The sequence below is a fragment of the Ranitomeya imitator genome, chromosome 3, assembly GCF_032444005.1.
Source record: "Ranitomeya imitator isolate aRanImi1 chromosome 3, aRanImi1.pri, whole genome shotgun sequence".
Lineage (NCBI taxonomy): Eukaryota > Metazoa > Chordata > Amphibia > Anura > Dendrobatidae > Ranitomeya > Ranitomeya imitator.
Window position 1 is genome coordinate 59,740,919 of NC_091284.1, and position 21,325 is coordinate 59,762,243.

Consider the following 21,325-nt stretch of genomic DNA (forward strand, 5'->3'; position numbering starts at 1 on the left):
CACACAAGCAGAAGGGGCAATATGAATCTCCCACAGATTTTTTTTTTTTTTTCAGGGAGACTTGAGAGAAAAAAAAATACCAAAAAAATGATTTTTTTCAGGAATAATTTAGAAACCAAAGAAAATAAAATGATTGTTTCAGGGAGAATTTAGAAAACAAATAAAACAAAAAATAGGCTTTCTATGGCCCACTGAGTGACAGATGACGCACACAGGAGTCAGGAGTGGCACACAAGCCCAGAGGCCAATATTGTTCTCCCAATGATTGATGTAGTGATTTTTTCAGGTAGATTTTGGAACCCAAATCAAGCTAAAAAAAAAATAGGCTTTCTATGGCCCACAATTGGAGAGAGAGAGAGAGAGAGAGATGGCACACCCAGGAGTCAAGACTGGCACACAAGCAGAAAGGGCAATATTAATCTCCCACTGATTTGATTTTTTTTTTTTTCCAGGGAGACTTTAGAAAAAAAAAAAATAAAAAAAAAAGATTTTTTCAGGAAGAATTTAGAAACCAAATAAAATAAAATGATTTTTTCAGGGAGAATTTATAAAACAAATAAAACAAAAAATAGGCTTTCTATGGCCCACTGAGTGAGAGATGACACACACAGGAGTCAGGAGTGGCACACAAGCCCAGAGGCCAATATTGTTCTCCCAATGATTGATGTAGTGATTTTTTCAGGTAGATTTTGGAACCCAAATCAAGCTAAAAAAAAAATAGGCTTTCTATGGCCCACTGAGTGACAGATGACGCACACAGGAGTCAGGAGTGGCACACAAGCCCAGAGGCCAATATTGTTCTCCCAATGATTGATGTAGTGATTTTTTCAGGTAGATTTTGGAACCCAAATCAAGCTAAAAAAAAAATAGGCTTTCTATGGCCCACAATTGGAGAGAGAGAGAGAGAGAGAGATGGCACACCCAGGAGTCAAGACTGGCACACAAGCAGAAAGGGCAATATTAATCTCCCACTGATTTGATATTTTTTTTTTTCCAGGGAGACTTTAGAAAAAAAAAATTATAAAAAAAAAAGATTTTTTCAGGAAGAATTTAGAAACCAAATAAAATAAAATGATTTTTCAGGGAGAATTTAGAAACAAATAAAAGAAAAAATAGGCTTTCTATGGCCCACGGAGTGAGAGATGACGCACACAGGAGTCAGGAGTGGCACACAAGCCCAGAGGCCAATATTGTTCTCCCAATGATTGATGTAGTGATTTTTTCAGGTAGATTTTGGAACCCAAATCAAGCTAAAAAAATAATAGGCTTTCTATGGCCCACAATTGGAGAGAGAGAGAGAGATGGCACACCCAGGAGTCAAGACTGGCACACAAGCAGAAAGGGCAATATTAATCTCCCAATGATTTGATTTTTTTTTTTTTCCAGGGAGACTTTAGAAAAAAAAAATTATAAAAAAAAAAGATTTTTTCAGGAAGAATTTAGAAACCAAATAAAATAAAATGATTTTTCAGGGAGAATTTAGAAACAAATAAAAGAAAAAATAGGCTTTCTATGGCCCACGGAGTGAGAGATGACGCACACAGGAGTCAGGAGTGGCACACAAGCCCAGAGGCCAATATTGTTCTCCCAATGATTGATGTAGTGATTTTTTCAGGTAGATTTTGGAACCCAAATCAAGCTAAAAAAATAATAGGCTTTCTATGGCCCACAATTGGAGAGAGAGAGAGAGATGGCACACCCAGGAGTCAAGACTGGCACACAAGCAGAAAGGGCAATATTAATCTCCCAATGATTTGATTTTTTTTTTTTCCAGGGAGACTTTAGAAAAAAAAAATTATAAAAAAAAAAGATTTTTTCAGGAAGAATTTAGAAACCAAATAAAATAAAATGATTTTTCAGGGAGAATTTAGAAACAAATAAAAGAAAAAATAGGCTTTCTATGGCCCACGGAGTGAGAGATGACGCACACAGGAGTCAGGAGTGGCACACAAGCCCAGAGGCCAATATTGTTCTCCCAATGATTGATGTAGTGATTTTTTCAGGTAGATTTTGGAACCCAAATCAAGCTAAAAAAATAATAGGCTTTCTATGGCCCACAATTGGAGAGAGAGAGAGAGATGGCACACCCAGGAGTCAAGACTGGCACACAAGCAGAAAGGGCAATATTAATCTCCCACTGATTTGATCTTTTTTTTTTTTTCCCAGGGAGACTTTAAAAAAAAAAAATAATAAAAAAAAATGATTTTTTCAGGAAGAATTTAGAAACCAAATAAAATAAAATGATTTTTTCAGGGAGAATTTATAAAACAAATAAAACAAAAAATAGGCTTTCTATGGCCCACTGAGTGAGAGATGACGCACACAGGAGTCAGGAGTGGCACACAAGCCCAGAGGCCAATATTTATCTCCCACTGATTGATTTATTGATTTTTTCAGGTAGAATTTAGAACCCAAATCAACCAAAAAAATAAATAGGCTTTCTATGGCCCACTATTTGTGAGAGAGATGGCACGCTCAGGACTGGCACACAAGCCCAGAGGCCAATATTAATCTCCCACTTTTTTTTTTTTGTTCCAGGGAAAATTTATAAACCCAATAAAAAAAATAATAAATAGGCTTTCTATGGCCCACTATCTGAGAGAGAGAGATGGCATGCTTAGGACTGGCACACAAGCCCAAAGGCCAATATTAATCTCCCTTTTTTTTTTCAGGGAGAATTTATAAAACCAAAAAAAAAATAAATAAATAGGCTTTCTATGGCCCACTATTTGTGAGAGAGATGGCACGCTCAGGACTGGCACACAAGCCCAGAGGCCAATATTAATCTCCCACTTTTTTTTTTTTGTTCCAGGGAAAATTTATAAACCCAATAAAAAAATAAATAAATAGGCTTTCTATGGCCCACTATCTGAGAGAGAGAGATGGCACGCTTAGGACTGGCACACAAGCCCAAAGGCCAATATTAATCTCCCACTGATTGATTTATTGATTTTTTCAGGTAGAATTTAGAACCCAAATAAAGCAAAAAAAAAAAAATAGGCTTTCTATGGCCCTCTGAGTGAGTGATGATGCACACAGGAGTCAGGAGTGGCACACAAGCCCTGAGGCCAATATTTTTCTCCCACTGATTGATGTAGTGATTTTTTCAGGTAGATTTTAGAACCCAAATCAAGCAAAAAAATCAATAGGCTTTCTATGGCCCACTGAGTGAGAGATGGCACACACAGGGATGGCACTCTAGCAGAAATGTCAATCTTAATCTCCCACAAAAAAAAAAAAAAAAAAAAACAGGGAGTGTCCAACAATTACTATCTCCCTGCAGTAATCTCAGCCAGGTATGGCAGGCAGCAATAAGGAGTGGACTGATGCACAAATTAAATAAAAAGTGTGGACAAACAAAAAAGATAGCTGTGCAGAAAGGAAGGAACAAGAGGATTTGTGCTTTGAAAAAAGCAGTTGGTTTGCACAGCGGCGTACACACAGCAATGCAGCTATCAGGGAGCCTTCTAGGGCAGCCCAATGAGCTACAGCGCTGAGGAAAAAAAAAAAATGTAGCTTCCACTGTCCCTGCACACCGAAGGTGGTGTTGGGCAGTGGAAATCGCTACAGCACAAGCGGTTTGGTGGTTAATGGACCCTGCCTAACGCTATCCCTGCTTCTGACGAAGCGGCAGCAACCTCTCCCTAAGCTCAGATCAGCAGCAGTAACATGGCGGTTGGCGGGAACGCCCCTTTATAGCCCCTGTGACGCCGCAGACAGCAAGCCAATCACTGCAATGCCCTTCTCTAAGATGGTGGGGACCAGGACCTATGTCATCACGCTGCCCACACTCTGCGTTTACCTTCATTGGCTGAGAAATGGCGCTTTTCGCGTCATTGAAACGCGACTTTGGCGCGAAAGTCGCGTACCGCATGGCCGACCCCGCACAGGGGTCGGATCGGGTTTCATGAAACCCGACTTTGCCAAAAGTCGGCGACTTTTGAAAATGAACGACCCGTTTCGCTCAACCCTAGTGGCTACTGCAGGTTGTAGGCTTGTCAGAAAAGGTGGGTCTTCAGGATATTTTTGAAGGTTTCGATGGTAGGTGAGAGTCTGATATGTTGTGGTAGAGAGTTCCAGAGTAGGGGTGATGTGCGAGAAAAATCTTTTATGCGATTGTGGGAAGAGGAGATAAGAGGGAAGTAGAGAAGGAGATCTTGTGAGGATCAGAGGTTGCGTGCAGGTAAGTACCGGGAGATGAGGTCACAGATGTATGGAGGAGACAGGTTGTAGATGGCTTTGTATGTCATGGTTAGGATTTTGTACTGGAGTCTCTGGGTAATGGGGAGCCAGTGAAGGGATTGGCAGAGGGGAGAGGTTGGGGAATAGCGGGGGGACAGGTGGATTAGTCGGGCAGCATATTTTAGAATAAATTGGAGGGGTGCGAGAGTGTTTGAAGGGAGGCCACAGAGCAGGAGGATGCAGTAGTCAAGGCAGGAAATGTTGAGGGCATGGACTAAGCTTTTTGCAGATTCTTGGTTTAGGAATGTCCATATATCCATGTAATATTTTTGAGTTGAAGGTGGCAGTAAGTGGAAAGGGCTTGGATATGTGGTTTCAAGGAGAGATCAATGTCAAGGATTACCCAGATGCAGCGAGCTTGTGGGACTGGGGAGAATGGGCAGCCGTTTACTGTAATGGATAGTTTTGTTGGGGGGGTCGCGTGAGATGGGGAAAGATGATGAATTCTGCTTTGTCCATGTTAAGTTTTAGAAATCTAGCGGAGAAGGATGAAATAGCGGACAGATATTGAGAGATTCTGGTTAGTAGGGTGGTGATATCTGGTCCAAAGATGTAGATCTGTGTGTCAACTCATCAGCATAGAGGTGATACTGAAAGCCGTGAGATTCTATGAGCTGTCCCAGGCCAAAGGTGAAAATAAAGAAGAGCAGGGGCCCTAGGACTGAACCTTGCGGGACTCCGACAGAGGGGGGCGAGGTGAGGAGGTGGTGTGTGAGTGGGAGACACTGAATGTCCAGTCTGTTAGGTATGACGAGATCTAGGATAGAGCCAAGTCTGTGATGCCAAGGGATGAGAGGGCCTGTAGTAATAGGGAATGGTCCACTGTGTCAAAGGCAGAGGACAGGTCCAAGAGGAGGAGGACAGAGTAGTGTCACTTGCTCTTGGCAGTTAATAGGTCATTGGTGACCTTAGTTAGGGCAGTTTCAGTGGAGTGGTGTGACTGGAAGCCAGATTGTAAGCGGTCGAAGAGGGAGCAAGAAGAGAGATGGGAAGACAGTTCAAGATGGACGTGTTGTCCAGTAGTTTTGAGGCATAGGGGAGAAGTGATATAGGGCGATAGCTAGATAAAGAGGATGGGTCAAGAGAGGGCTTTTTGAGGATAGGTGTGATTGAGGCATGTTTAAAGCTTAAGGGGAAAACACCAGTTGTTAGTGATAGGTTGAAGAGATGGGTTAGGGTTGGGATGTAGACTGTGGCGAGGTTTGGGATGAAGTGGGATGGGATCAGGTCAAGTGCACAGGTGGTGAGATGCGATCTTGAGAGTAGAGTGTAGAGTCGATCTTCTGTAATGGTGGAGAAATTGATTTTGGAGGTTGAGGACTGGGCAGTTGGGAGGAAGGGCTCTGAGGGTTGTCGACCAAAACTGGCTCTGATGTTATCAATCTTCTGCTTGAAAAAATGAGGCAAAGTCTTCAGCTGAGATGAGTGGGGAGGGAGGAGGTACTTTAACCATCTTTGATTCCACGCCCCATATATTTACACTGTTGATGCCATGCAGAATACCATCAATGTATCATCCTCAGTGGATGTCAGGTGTATAATACTGCTATCATGGAAGAGATCAGAGATAGCTCTGATCTTGGCTGTTTAATTGCACAGATCAATAGCAACTGTTGCATCTAAATTGTTAAAGAATAGTTGAAGTTTCACCATTAAGGGGGATTTTTTATTATTAAAATAGGGATGATATATCCTTAGAATAGGCTATTACTCTCAAATTGGTGACATGTATGCCACCTGTCTAGAATTTATCGGAAGTGTCCAAATATATCAGTAACAGTCCCATATTTGCAGTATGGGCTCTTTCAGATGTCTGATTTTCACAGAAGAGTGTGATCCATGTTTTTCACAGATAGCACTCATACCTGTGATAGCATGTGGGGTCATTCACATGTCTGTTATTTTTCACAAACCGGATCAAGATCAGCAATGCAAGTCAATGGGTCTGTGAATTTTATTTTAGCAGATAGTTAGAATGCAGAAGGTGGAGAAAAGTTACTCTTTATTTCTCCCTGTACTAGAAAAGTGGATGACACTCGGACCACACTCTGATCAGAGTAATCCGTCCATTTTTCTTGATGGAAAAGTCGGATGTGTGAATGAACCTCAAGTCTGGACAAAAATGGGCGAGGTTTACATACAAATCGGTGTGATTGGGGGCACGACTAAAACTTCCCTAAGCTAACAGCAGGAATTATGTTGGTAACTATGTGGTGGGTGTCTGGCTGTCGGCACCTCGTCACCAAGGTGTTAGAAGAAGCCTCAAGACTCAGGTGAGCACTGAAGCCTCTTCAATCTTTAGACTGCTTGGTTACCTGTACACCAAATTGCTATACTGGGGGTTGCAGAATGCCCCTTTAGTCATTAGTTTTCTACTTTTTCTCACAGCTCTTTACCTGGATTCCATGTAGATCCATATAAAGTGCCTTTTAAGGCTGAAATTCTATTTGTCCATACCATTGGGATCAGTGGCTTTTTTTTGTTTACTAATTGTTACTGCAAAACTGGCGAGCCCGATCAAAAAACACATAACACATAGCATTTTATGGTACTACTCATCAAAGGGCCCAATTATTGTGCCTGATGAATGGAAACGATCCCTTAATAAACTACGGTAACAGTTTCCACATCAATTTCCCACCATTCTACTATGAAAAAAATCAAAAGCTGTATGGCAGAATAAATGGAAACCAGGTCTTAGAATATGTACTGCATGTTGCTAACGTCATGTACATACGCACCTGTATAACGGTCAATGAAGGCTTAGAAAACTTGCCCTTTGCAGGATCCTTTCGTAATTTAAACTTTAGTAAAATAAAATTAGAAAAGATATATATATATATTTTTTTTGCTTCCTATTTGGTTGGTTTCCACAATTATTCTCATCATGGAGCAGCTTTTGCAAACCAAAATGTTGAGTTTGCAATTTTGCTGATGTCACCCGATGTTTTATGAGGTCTTACATCTGCCCCAAAAAGCCTAATAAAGAATAATGTTTCCGATGCACCTGTTTTCCCGTGCCTGTGGCCTCTCATCCCGGTTAAGTAATTCCCTCTGATGTTCATCGTATAGATCTTATAAGAGAAGATATTTATCTCAGAAATATATCATTCCAGCCATTTCCACAATAACAGAAGTTTACTTAACCCGTGCTTACGTTGCGTTAGTGGTACCTCTGATAAATGGTATACTTAGGGATTGATTTGCTGGAACTAAACTTTTTATGGCTGATTTCTGTACGGTAATAACGTAATCACCGCTGCTTAGCTTAGCGCCGGTACTGTAATGACCCCTACTTTATACCAGACACTCTGCTTCTATTCTTCTCTGTCATTTTTGACATTCCATAAAGTGTAATCATGTAGAGAACTTGAAGTTCTCTTGACCAGCCTGCCTTCAATATTAAAATTGAAAATGCTAGAACTTGTTTTCTTACGTCTTCATTGTACGATTCCTCAGTTCTTCCTTCTGGAAATGTAGGAATTAGCGATAGCAAACGTGTTTGAATAAGGTGTTATTTGAGCATGCTCAGGTGCTAAATGAGTCCTCTAATAATATGTTTGAGTCGCCATGGCTGCATGTCTCGTGGCAGTTCAAAAGCTGCAATGCATGCAGGGATTACCAAACAAACAGGCAATTCCTTTTATATTGACTCATTCAGGGAAATTAACCTCCTGTGGCTACACAGAGCTAAGAAGGATTCAACTAGTCAGTTTTTAATCGCGTGATTCATAGACCTAATGGAAAAGAGAAGAATTATCCGGGTAGAAAGGCAAAATGTGCAATTGTAACTATGCAGTGCGATATAACATGATGATTTCAATATATTAAGAGGATAAAAATTTTGGTGGGAGGAGGAGTGCTTCTCTAAATGTACATTTTCAAGAAGAGTAACAAGTAACGTACTGTGACGGTGGTTAGGTTTGACGGGGAAAAATTCCAAAAGAAATGGCTGCAGTGGTGCAGAATATCTGGAGCAGTGTCCCCAATATTTCCGGGGGTGCATCACTTCAATCAGCTGGATCCTGTGGTGGAGCAGGAATCCTAAGCTCTCCCTCCACTCCCCATTCTACAAGCTGGAAGGCTGATGAATGTTAACAGCCAACAGAGCATCAACAGCTGGCCCATTTTTGGGAGGTGGTCAAAAATGACACATTTACTCCAGGAAACCACTTCAGCAAATGTTCCCTCTCTGGGGCGTTATTTTAGGAGATTTTTGTTTTTCAGAGTTTTTTTCTTGAAGTGTTTTTTTGCAGTCTTTTGACTGGACTGTGCTTAGTTTGGAGCATTTTGCATCAGGAAAAACTTTATATAGCGACTTTCACCTACGCTAGGTGCACACAATGTTTTTTTCAGCCGGAATCTGCCTGAAAAAGCATCTAAAAAATTACCATAACATAATGCATGGTAATACCAAAATGACATTGCTGTGAAAATGCTCTGGCTTATGTCACTTATTTTAACTGCTTCAGTGTTCATAAACGCTGGACTGGTTAAATGAATTAACATGTTCAGTCTTCAAGCACTGTCATTTGAAAGTCGCCCACTCTCTATTATTGAAGACTAGATGGCAGCCCGATTCTAAAGAATCGGGAGTCTAGAATCCATATATACTTTATTTATTCAAATGTAAGAATAATACAATTAATAAATAATAGTAAGAAAGAACAAAAAATGGCTGCACTCACCAGCTCTTGACAATTCTTGTTATTTAAGGTACAGTTACACAGGATCCATGAACATGCTTATGAGGGGAGGGATGAAAGACATCAGACGACAACTTTGCGTGTTGAACCACTTCACAACTAAATATATATAGTTTTGGTAAATGGTATTATCATTTTTTTGACGAAATTCGGCAGGAGCTTGAAGAGCAACGTCACTGGGCCCGCCTCCACGCAGTAGAAACTTGCTGTGAGGTAAAAATTCAAAAATCACACCAAAATGGCGGGCGGAGTGTGTCACAATACGGCACGTTTCTGATTGGTCGCTCGCAGCAGGCGGCAACCAATCAGACACTGGACACTGTTGACGTCACTTATCTCCGGACATTAGCTCCGGACATTATCTCCGGACATTAGCTCCGGACATTAGCTCCGGACATTAGCTCCGGACAGGAAGTTGGCACAAATTGCAGGAAGTAGTATTCTAGGCAATTATATATTAGATAACGGAAAAAGATCCCACCAAAATGACCACCAGCTATTTCCTGTCGCAGCTTTGTGGAAGAAAACTCCGGTGGCTCTGGAGTAAAGCCGTGTGAATTTTTTAAAGAGTTTTTGGAGCACAAACTGAGCTGAAACTCTCCAAGACAAATGGTGGCAATAATTGGGCCCATTGCAGCTTTATTACCCTCCAGTTCTTCTGCCGACATGCACACTGAACATGGTGTGAACTTTGCTTAATTTATATCTGTTCCTACAAGAGATGACCAACCTATAAAGCCGTTAATACACAGGGTGGTGAATGATACATTTTACTAGTTATGTAGGTGCAGAATGGACCTCAATTAGTGGTTAGTGGCTTCCACCATTGCTGTTAGTGGGGAGGTGACTTTCCATTCTTAACCTGTCACCCCCAAAATCGAAGGTGAGCTAAGCCCACCAGTATCAGGGGCTTATCTACAGCATTCTGCAATGCTGTAGATAAGCCCCCAATGTATCCTGAAAGATGAGAAAAAGAGGTTAGATTATACTCACCCAGGGGCAGTTCTGGTCCGGTTCTTGTCCAATGGGCGTTGCGGTTCGGTCCGGGGCCTCCCATCTTCTTATGATGAGGGCAGAGCAAAAGAGCAAAGTACTGCAGTGCGCAGGCGCAGTGAAAGGTCTGGCCTCGGACCGGACCGCGACCCTCTTAGGACCAGAACCGGACCGGGACCGCCCCAGGGTGAGTATAATCTAACCTCTTTTTCTCATCTTTCAGGATACATCGGGGGCTTATCTACAGCATTACAGAATGCTGTAGATAAGCCCCTGATGCCGGTGGGCATAGCTCACCTTCGATTTTTGGGGTGACAGGTTCCCTTTAATTATCATTCCAAAATAATATAGATGAGAGACAGAAACCTTAAAGTGAGGACATTTCCACTAGAAATGTGAGTGCCTAGTCTCCGCAGCATCTCCAATAACCACTGTCCCAGCACGGTACAGTACCATGCTGCCTCCTACTTGCCTTCTGTTAAGTTTCCACTCTTTATCATAAACCTGGAGCAAAAAAAAGATTTTCCAAAGATTTCCTCTTCGAGGATATTCCATGTCTCATTAACTTCTGCTGATTCAGCTACAATATTGAGCTAGTATGGTTACATAAATATGATCAGTAATTAAATCCAGTTCCTACTTCATCTCTGCCAGAAAAATATCTACAGGCAAGATTTACATTTGTAGAGTTATTCATAGTAACAGTAGATGGAAAGAAGACTGAGCAATTGCACAAGTTATATTTGCAGCACCCCAGAGTCCTGGTTTGTTGCAGTAATGTTATTCTTCCACCAGGGGGAGTGATGTTACGTCTGAAGGCAATGAAGGAGATCTTCTGTCCAGGTATCACAGCTACACACACACTTCACACTCCAGTCCACCAGGGGGTGCTAAGGGTTCTATATATTAGGCCACTCCTCACACAGGGTAAAACTGGTGGGTTGGTTAGGAAGTTAGTTAGATCGGAAGGAGGAGAGGAGAGGATAGTTCCTGGCTGGGGACCGACGAGGAAAGGTCTCCCTGTCGAGCTGGCTGGGGTGATCTCCAGTCAGATCCAAACTACAGTCTGAAGAGGAAGAAAGACACAGAGCTGCACCTGCAACCCATGCAGCAGCATCCTAAAAAAGGACTCGAAAGGAATTGTGCTGTAGTGAGTGAGAAAAGAAGTCATAGCAACAGGAGTGAAACATCAGTGGGAGACCAGCTAGAAGCAGGCTGCCTCCAGCTGAAGCGCAGATCCGGTGGCCAGAATACCGAGGGAGTAAAGAGCTCTATGCCGTTACTTCAGAGACTGGTAGGGCAGTTAATTCCAAGTTGGCTGTCTGACCTTTATACCTAAATGGTGGCAACTGGTGGGGGCTGGGGCGTCTCTAGGGTCCCTATAAAAAGCCTCAGGCCATCAGTCATACGGCTTTTGTCCTATCCGCACAATCTGGGGGACAGAGAGGAGTAACAACAGTGAGGACCTTATGATAATTAAAGAGATACCAGTACGGTGCAAATATCCATAATTAAGGCAATACTCAATAAGCAATTGTATAGAAAAGGAGGACATAGAGTTAGCACAAAATACAAACTTTATTAGAATCAAAAAGATATACAAGAATAAAAATGGATATCATAGGTCAAAAATTGTAATATGTGAACCATACCCAGGTGAAGTTACTTGACCAGTGATTCACACTCTAAACCAGGAAGATAGGCTTAAAATTCTATCTGGGTAATTATATAAAGTGTGGGTATAATATAAAATACCTTCCCAGGGAACTATGTTCCCAAATTTCCAAACACCTACTACTCATATAACTAAACCCACATGGGACACATATAGCCGGTAAATCAATTACATATCAAGGAGGAAGCGAGGCTACAATTAGCACGCGAAACGCGCGTTGGGGTAACCGGGACTCACACCTTAACTGGACATGGGTAATTATTGATTTTGATATGTAATTGATTTACCGGCTATATGTGTCCCATGTGGGTTTAGTTATATGAGTAGTGGGTGTTTGGAAATTTGGGAACATAGTTCCCTGGGAAGGTATTTTATATTATACCCACACTTTATATAATTACCCAGATAGAATTTCAAGCCTATCTTCCTGGTTTAGAGTGTGAATCACTGGTCAAGTAACTTCACCTGGGTATGGTTCACATATTACAATTTTTGACCTATGATATCCATTTTTATTCTTGTATATCTTTTTGATTCTAATAAAGTTTGTATTTTGTGCTAACTCTATGTCCTCCTTTTCTATACAAGTGAGGACCTTATGGTAGCTTATGCAAGTAGGGACCTACTGCGTTAGTGTGCGCTAGGGGAAGGCTATTGAATTCCTCCTGGATAAGGGGACTCTGGATATTGCCTTCAGACCGGACGGACTCTGCCTACCCTGTGGTCCCTACCCTGGACTGTGGATGCTGAAGCCTTCAGTAAAGGTAATGAGTCTGCAACCTTGTGTCCTCATTATTTCCTGCGCCTTACAACATCCAACATCTACCAACTACACTCTGGGAAGCCCTGGGGACATACTTCACCTGTGGGAAGGTACACCATCTAGCTGCCATAACATCGCCCCAGTAGACCCCCAAGCAGCTTCGGTCACCCTGACCGAATACCACAGGTGGCATCACAAATACTATCCTATATCATAAACTGTTGTCTCTTTTATTGGACGCCCCTCAAAGGGCCACGGACCGGGTCCAGCCACCGTGACATCCCCACCGACTACAGAAGGGGGCCCGGATCCGAGTACCCCATTGCCCTGACGTGGGAGCGCTCCATATTTAGGATGGAATGAAAAAAGTGAATTGAAAATGACTTCCAGAGAATCTCATCAAAAGGACCTAGCACAAATATTAGCCCGTCTATATAGTGATAGAGGTGATCCTTAAAATAATTGTAGAGGCAAATGCTGATTGCTCATGAACCTTGAGGTTCCCCCTTTCCACAGGTACCGTAAGTCCCATAAGTCATGAAATATACTTTATGTTACAAAATGTATCCACCCCATCACATGGGGATAACTTGCTGACAGTTGAGGATCCAACCGCTAGGGCCTTCAACAATCGACGCTCTGGACCCTCATGAAAAGTTATTGTTTTTTGACTGCTGGAGAAAGCAAGATGCTATACATGGGTATTTTTTGCAGTTCCATCGACAATGAATAGAGCGGAGGCAGATCATATGCAACTCCTCTCCACTCAAGACGGGGCTGCAGAGACATGTACTCAGAATTCTAGAGCCACAACCTCAAGATTGTCAGAGGCCCAGCAGTCAGACTCTCAGTGATTAGTAGGTTCTAGAGTTGACCAAATTTGTTCGGCTTTAGGTCTGAATACGATCGGCAGCAAATATTGTTTTTGCAATATTCGTCGAAGACAGCCGAATGTGGTTAGAGTCAATGGGAGTAGGTTCACCCATATTCCATGAATAGGGTTCAACTTGTGGTTTTGGAAATAACCCTTCAAGAATTCCAATCTCTCACCACACAAGTTCAATACATTCTCATGCAGACACATATAATGCAAAACAATGCCCAATAGGGTAAAACTATTTTTTTTTATTTAAAAGATGGTCACCTTATATTCAGAAATCTTGAACCAAGTGGAAAGGTAAATAAAGACACGCCTGTATGTATGGACCAACAAGGCTTTTGGTTCTCTTATCCCCAATAAAGGGTGTGAGCATGCAGCAGAATAGGTGCCCCATTAGGATTTGAGGATGGTGCTGCAGTGCTCGTCTATCATGGAGTTACAGAGTCCTGATATCGGGATTATTGGGGTTCTAGCAGTAAGACTTCCAACGATCAGCAAGCTATTCCCTATTTTATGGATATTTAATAACTGATGAATTCGGAAATAACCCTTTAAAGACTCGAGTTTCTGATGACCCAAATTAATTGCATTATCATACTGACAGATGTAGCAAAAAACAATGTCCAACAGGTAACGCAATTTTCTCATTTCAAAGCTGGTCAACTCATGTCATCCATCTTGGGAAATCTTGAGCCAAGCAAAAAGGTAAGTAAGGACCGATAGTTAAATAGGGACCAACAAACTTTTGGTTCACCTGTCCTCAAATGAAGGAATAGATGCCTCATTAGATTTTCCCTATGGGGTCCCTGTTATTCACCCACTAAAGAAATTGTGGCATGTCATTTTTGATGGCTCTGAATGTTTGATAACGTTTTGTTGGATAGAATATATAACGTAATCACATTTAGTGGTTCACTGACTTTAAACTCTCATTATTACTTTCTGACAAATTTAAGTACTTACAGGGGGGACAATAATTTCCTTTTACTGAATTTATTACTAAGAACTCAACACAGAACAAGTAGAGACTTACCGAAATCTCTGCTACCTCTGGGGGTTTATTCAGCATTTCACCCTAGAGAAGGCACACAATGATAATACATGAGTAAAGAAATGCATGGTAAATAAAATGTAAAAAAAAAATGGCATAAAATATCTAAAACAGAAATTCTGAAAAAAATATTCTTTACCCAAGATTACCTCTTCTCTGGCACCCAGATTTCCCATTTTCCCAGGTTGCAAAATATGCACATGAGATTATTACAGTACTTAATAACTGGTGAGTGGTGACAGAAAAGGACAACCCAATATTTGATTAGGCAGAAATACTTTTTAATGAAGACACATTTCTATATGTATTTACAAATTATCAAAATGTATAGAAAGGAACATTTTTAGCCTAAGGTGGTCAATTGGGAAACAATTCGAAGCAAAGATAAATGATATTATAAACATTGTCAGCCTATTCCTGGTGCAGCCACCATACAAAAGTATAAAGAGAGCAGTCCAAACCCCTAATAGCAATGGCCTCTACTGGAAAACACCTATCCTCTAATGCCAATCATAAATTAAAAATGCTGCATACTTTTCTCCCATATTGGCGCTGTTCTTGCAATCTCTGAGCTGTGTACCCCCCGCAATTTAGAAGCGGTTGTCCAGTAGTGGGTAACTCCTTTAAAGTGGACGGAGCTGATACGTAGCAGACACAGCTATCGGCATAGATGGCCATTTACATATGGCTATAGGGGTTGTCCAGTCACAGCACATTGATCACCTATCAAAGGGAGAAGTCATCAATATGAGATTGGTGGGGTCTGACACCCGGCACCCCATTGATCACCTGTTATTTGCTACTCATATTATCTGCAGTACCTGACAGCGAATAGTAAACATCAAATGAAGCGGCGCTCTGCAGTTCCATTCCATATGTTTAGATCTAGCCTCCAACAGAGCATTTATCAGTTTATCGACGGTGGTGCCGGATGTTGGACCACCACTAAATTCATATTGATGACTTATCCCACAGGTATTTTACAGATAGATCATCAATATGGTGGGACTGGACAACCCCGTTCCATCCTCACGTAATGCTAATTCTGTAGGTCTTGGGTTTTGGGCCTCCATTTATCACATATCGATGATCTATCATAATGATTGGCTAGTTTTTTTTTGAGGGTTACTAGAAATATCCCTCAATTTGTTGAAGTTTTAATTGTATATAATTTAACATTGTAATTTACTGTATGAAGGGAATCTATCAGGTTCTTAGACTATACCCAACTGCATGTATGATGTTATACCTGGGGATTCCTAAATTCTGATGATGCGTTTTGTGTAACTTATGTATGTTGCAATGGTCGAAGAATGAAGTTTAATCCTGCAGAGTCAAATATGCAGTTGAGGCAGGACTAGTCCAGAAGGACGTTTCTTCAACCGGATAAATGCTGCCTTAGATCTCCTAATCACCCCTCCTTTGGCTTGATTGACAACCCTAGCCGTTGCATTTCTCTTCCCGTTAAAGTCTATGAACACGCATGCATTTAAGCTTATAGTATGCGAAATGAGCCTGACCCAATCTATCTGCGAATCCACTTGATCTGCGAGATTGAAGAGTATATTTTCCAATTACTTTGATTCTCCAAAAGCGAAGCTCAAATAGGTCAAATTGATTCTTTTGATGAATGCTAGCAGCAGGCAAATCTGTCATCGATTTCTGAAGATGAGTGAATAAATTCAATTAACTTTGATTACGAACAAAGATCAGCCTTCTTGTTTTTCTTTCCCTTAACTTTAAAATTAAAAAATTACTTGAATGACAGATAAAAACACGCAAGTTGTTGACATAATGAAGTCAGTAATGCTACAATGCTCAAAAAGAGGGAGAAAAAAGTGAAAATAAAATTCTGCAAGAAATAATTGAAAGAATTGACATCTACTGATGGTTAATTCTCCATACATTTAATAAAAAATATGCCCTATACAATTTATTGGAATAATTCTTGTGAAAGTTTTTTCTATATGCTCCTCTATGTCACTGAAAACTGCAGCCCTTTTGTAATAATCTTGGTTTCAGGTTTCCAATTATTTATTTCTCGCACTTTGGAGCAGATTTTACTAATCCTGTCGATTTTACAAAAAGAGAAAATGCAATTTATCACAATGGCTCATTATGAAATTAATTTCGCACATTTTCAAAAACTTTTTCTAACTTTACCGTACCTAATGGTTGTCTTATCTTACAGCCAAAAGGTTTCTCAAAATGTCGCCACAATTTGAAGCATATTAAAGAGGACCTGTCACTTTCCATATATAGTGGGTTGTGAAAGTATTCACTCCCCTTGGTCTTTTACCTATTTTGTTATAATGCAACCTGTGTTTAAATATTTTTTATAATCTGATTTGTGTGAGATACAGCAGCACTAAATACGTTGGTGACAAAGTGAAAAAAATATTGGGATTAAATAACAAAAAATTGGCATGTGCATCTGCATTCACCCTTTTACTATGAAGCAGGTAAAAAAAAATTGGTGCAAGCAATTACTTCCATAAGTCACATGTTTAGTGAAAGGAAGTCCCCCTGTGTGCAATCTACGTGTCCCATGTCGGTCAGTATATTCAAATCCAGGAAAAAGATGTGCACACTGTCACTGGGTTGGTGCAGGCAGGGTCGGACTGGGGTACTGGGACACCGGAGGATCCTCCGGTGGGCCCCGCCCCCCATCTCCTGCCTCCTTCATTTGTGCCTGCCCTGCATGCTCATAGCTTGCGCACAGCAGTGCGCACTTTATTGTATAGACGGCACAGCTGGCAGACTGCACAGGTGATGGGAAGTGCTTGCGCAGCTCCTTCACATCACCTGCTGCCGCTGCCATTCCTCTGCCAGGAGAGCTGTGTGTGCCGACCCTCCCTTCAGCCAGCAGCACAGTCACAGGAACAGCTGACTGTGAGGCTGAGAGGAGACAGCACACACAGCCGACCTGCAGTCACCTGTCTCCTGTGCTGGGTATGATCTCTGCTCCTCTTCCACAATCCACAAAGCCCTGGGCAGCAATGTAAACGCTGATTGGCTGCAATTCAGCCAATCAGCGTTAGTTTTCTTTGTGTGAGCTCACAGCACAGCTCAGGCAAGGAGCTGTGCTGTGATTGGTCAGCAGTCCTACTAGTACCCAAGCAGCACTGGAGCAGAAGGAGTCTGATGGCTGCAGTGACTGTGACTGTAAGTAAATAACTCTATGATGCCTGCACAGAGGCAGTTAGGGGAGAGGGCCCACAGTGATATTCTAATTTTCTTGTGGACCCCCTCCCCTATTGTGTCATCCACCTCTATTTTACTGTGGCTCCCCTTTCCCTCTCTGACTAGGCCTATAGGAAATCAGAGGTGACATAGTGGGGGAGAGGGCCCACAGGAAAATAGAGGTGACAGTGGGGGAGGGGGCCCACAGGAAAATAGAGGTGACAGTGGGGGAGGGGGCCCACAGGAAAATAGAGGTAGCACAGTGGGGGAGGGGGCCCACAGGAAAATAGAGGTGACAGTGGGGGAGGGGGCCCACAGGAAAAGAGAGGTGACAGTGGGGGAGGGGACACACAGGAAAATAGAGGTGACACAGTGGGGGAGGGGGCCCACAGGAAAATAGAGGTGACACAGTGGGGGAGGGGGCCCACAGGAAAATAGAGGTGACACAGTGGGGAAGGGGGCCCACAGGAAAATAGAGGTGACACAGTGGGGGAGGGGGCCCACAGGAAAATAGAGGTGACACAGTGGGGGAGGGGGCCCACAGGAAAAGAGAGGTGACAGTGGGGGAGGGGACACACAGGAAAATAGAGGTGACACAGTGGGGGAGGGGGCCCACAGGAAAATAGAGGTGACACAGTGGGGGAGGGGGCCCACAGGAAAATAGAGGTGACACAGTGGGGAAGGGGGCCCACAGGAAAATAGAGGTGACACAGTGGGGGAGGGGGCCCACAGGAAAATAGAGGTGACACAGTGGGGGAGGGGGCCCACAGGAAAATAGAGGTGACACAGTGGGGGACGGGGCCCACAGGAAAATAGAGGTGACACAGTGGGGGAGGGGGCCCACAGGAAAATAGAGGTGACACAGTGGGGTAGGGGGCCCACAGGAAAATAGAGGTGACAGTGGGGGAGGGGACACACAGGAAAATATAGGTGACACAGTGGGGGAGGGGGCCCACAGGAAAATAGAGGTGACACAGTGGGGGAGGGGGCCCACAGGAAAATAGAGGTGACAGTGGGGGAGGGGGCCCACAGGAAAATAGAGGTGACACAGTGGGGGAGGGGGCCCACAGGAAAATAGAGGTGACACAGTGGGGGACGGGGCCCACAGGAAAATAGAGGTGACACAGTGGGGGAGGGGGCCCACAGGAAAATAGAGGTGACACAGTGGGGTAGGGGGCCCACAGGAAAATAGAGGTGACAGTGGGGGAGGGGACACAGGAAAATAGAGGTGACACAGTGGGGGAGGGGGCCCACAGGAAAATAGAGGTAGCACAGTGGGGGAGGGGGCCCACAGGATATTGGGTGACACAGTGGTGACGGGGGTCCCCGGTAACACCTTTACGACATCAGCCTTACATGTATGGCGCGTGTTAAATGCCAGTGTCATTCTCTGACAGCAGCATAAAACACATGCCAACATGCGTGCGCATCATTCTCTCACCCATTGGCGCCCATGATGTGATCGTGGGTCACCGATGGGTTGTAATGACAGCCAGGGGTCTTCTTCCTGTGACCAGGCTTTAAAGGAGACTGTGATTTCTGCTATCTGCAGTGATGCTGTGGCATCACTGTATTTAATGGCACATGCGATCGGATGATCGCATCCTCATGTCCTCTAAAGGTACCGTCACACTTAGCGACGCTGCAGCGATACCGACAACGATCCGGATCGCTGCAGCGTCGCTGTTTGGTCGCTGGAGAGCTGTCACACAGACAGCTCTCCAGCGACCAACGATCCCGAGGTCCCCGGTAACCAGGGTAAACATCGGGTAACTAAGCGCAGGGCCGCGCTTTGTAACCCGATGTTTACCCTGGTTACCAGCGTAAAAAAACAAACAGTACATACTTACATTCAGCTGTCTGTCCCTTGCCGTCTGGTTCCTGCACTGACTGCTGGCCGTAAAGTGAAAGTGAAAGCACAGCACAGCGGTGAGTCACACAGCGGTGACTCACCGCTGTGGCTGTGCTCTGCTTTCAGTTTACGGCCAGCAGTCAGTGCAGGAACCAGACGGCAAGGGACAGACAGCTGAATGTAAGTATGTACTGTTTGTTTTTTTACGCTGGTAACCAGGGTAAACATCGGGTTACTAAGCGCGGCCCTGCGCTTAGTTACCCGATGTTTACCCTGGTTACCAGTGAAGACATCGCTGAATCGGTGTCACACACGCCGATTCAGCGATGTCTACGGGGAGTCCAGCGACGAAATAAAGTTCTGGACTTTCTTCCCCGACCAGCGATCTCCCAGCAGGGGCCTGATCGCTGCTGCCTGTCACACTGGACGATATCGCTAGCGAGGACGCTGCAACGTCACGGATCGCTAGCGATATCGTCTAGTGTGACAGTACCTTAAGGGGGCTATCTGTACCAGTGAAAGGTAAAAACAAAATTTAAAAAATTCCTAAAAGTTCAAATCACCCCTTTTTAGTCAATTGAAAATAAATATATTTAAAAAATAAAAAAACAACACATATTTGGTATTGCTGGGTTCAGAAACGTCCGATCTATCAAAATATAAAAACAATTAACTCGATCAGTAAACACCATAAACAGAAACAACTCAAGAATTCCAAATGTCCTTTTTTCGGGTCGCCACAATTCCACAAAAAAAACTATGTCCCGCCCCCAACAGAAAGCTTCCCTGTGTGTAATAAAATACGCAGCAGTCGCCGTCTTCTGCCGCTGTGTCGTTTCTTGTGTCTTCATTGCAGTGGAATATGGACACCGGCAAGTATTTTACTACACACACTGGACTTACATTACTGTTCTCATGTGTGGTATATATATATATACATCTCTATATACTACATCTGTCAGCTCTCCCGTGTGGTGTACTATATAGAGGATCTGTCAGCTCCTCTATGTGGTGTAGTATATAGAGGATCTGTCAGCTCTCCTGTGTGGTGTAGTATATAGAGGATCTGTCAGCTCTCCTGTGTGGTGTAGTATATAGAGGATCTGTCAGCTCTCCTGTGTGGTGTAGTATACAGAGTATCTGTCAGCTCTCCTGTGTGTTGTAGTATATAGATGATCTGTCAGCTCTCCTGTGTGGTGTAGAATATAGAGGATCTGTCAGCTCTCCTGAGTGGTGTAGTATATAGAGGATCTGTCAGCTCTCCTATGTGGTGTAGAATATAGAGGATCTGTCAGCTCTCCTGTGTGGTGTAGTATATAGAGGATCTGTCAGCTCTCCTGAGTGGTGTAGAATATAGAGGATCTGTCAGCTCTCCTGTGTGGTGTAATATATAGAGGATCTGTCAGCTCTCCTGTGTGGTGTAGTATATAGAGGATCTGTCAGCTCTCCTGTGTGGTGTAGAATATAGAGGATCTGTCAGCTCTCCTGTGTGGTGTAGAATATAGAGGATCTGTCAGCTCTCCCGTGTGGTGTAGAATATAGAGGATCTGTCAGCTCTCCTGTGTGGTGTATTATATAGAGGATCTGTCAGCTCTCCCGTGTGGTGTAGAATATAGAGGATCTGTCAGCTCTCCCGTGTGGTGTAGAATATAGAGGATCTGTCAGCTCTCCCGTGTGGTGTAGAATATAGAGGATCTGTCAGCTCTCCTGTGTGGTGTTGTATATAGAGGATCTGTCAGCTCTCCTGTGTGGTGTAGAATATAGAGGATCTGTCAGCTCTCCTGTGTGGTGTAGAATATAGAGGATCTGTCAGCTCTCCCGTGTGGTGTAGAATATAGAGGATCTGTCAGCTCTCCTGTGTGGTGCAGTATATAGATGATCTGTCAGCTGTCCTGTGTGGTGTAGTATATAGAGGATCTGTCAGCTCTCCTGTGTGGTGTAGTATATAGAGGATCTGTCAGCTCTCCTGTGTGGTGTAGT

At 43.2% G+C, this 21,325-nt stretch overlaps 1 long non-coding RNA gene across 2 annotated transcripts in view; it reads right to left on the bottom strand.

Annotated features, from left to right (window-relative positions):
- Positions 1–21,325, bottom strand: part of LOC138672685 (uncharacterized) — a 758,018-nt gene that overhangs the window by 486,617 nt on the left and 250,076 nt on the right. For both annotated transcript variants that reach the window (XR_011319764.1, XR_011319765.1), the window contains one exon: positions 14,293–14,334. This is a non-coding gene — a long non-coding RNA (uncharacterized lncRNA). The remainder of the gene's footprint in view (positions 1–14,292; positions 14,335–21,325) is intronic.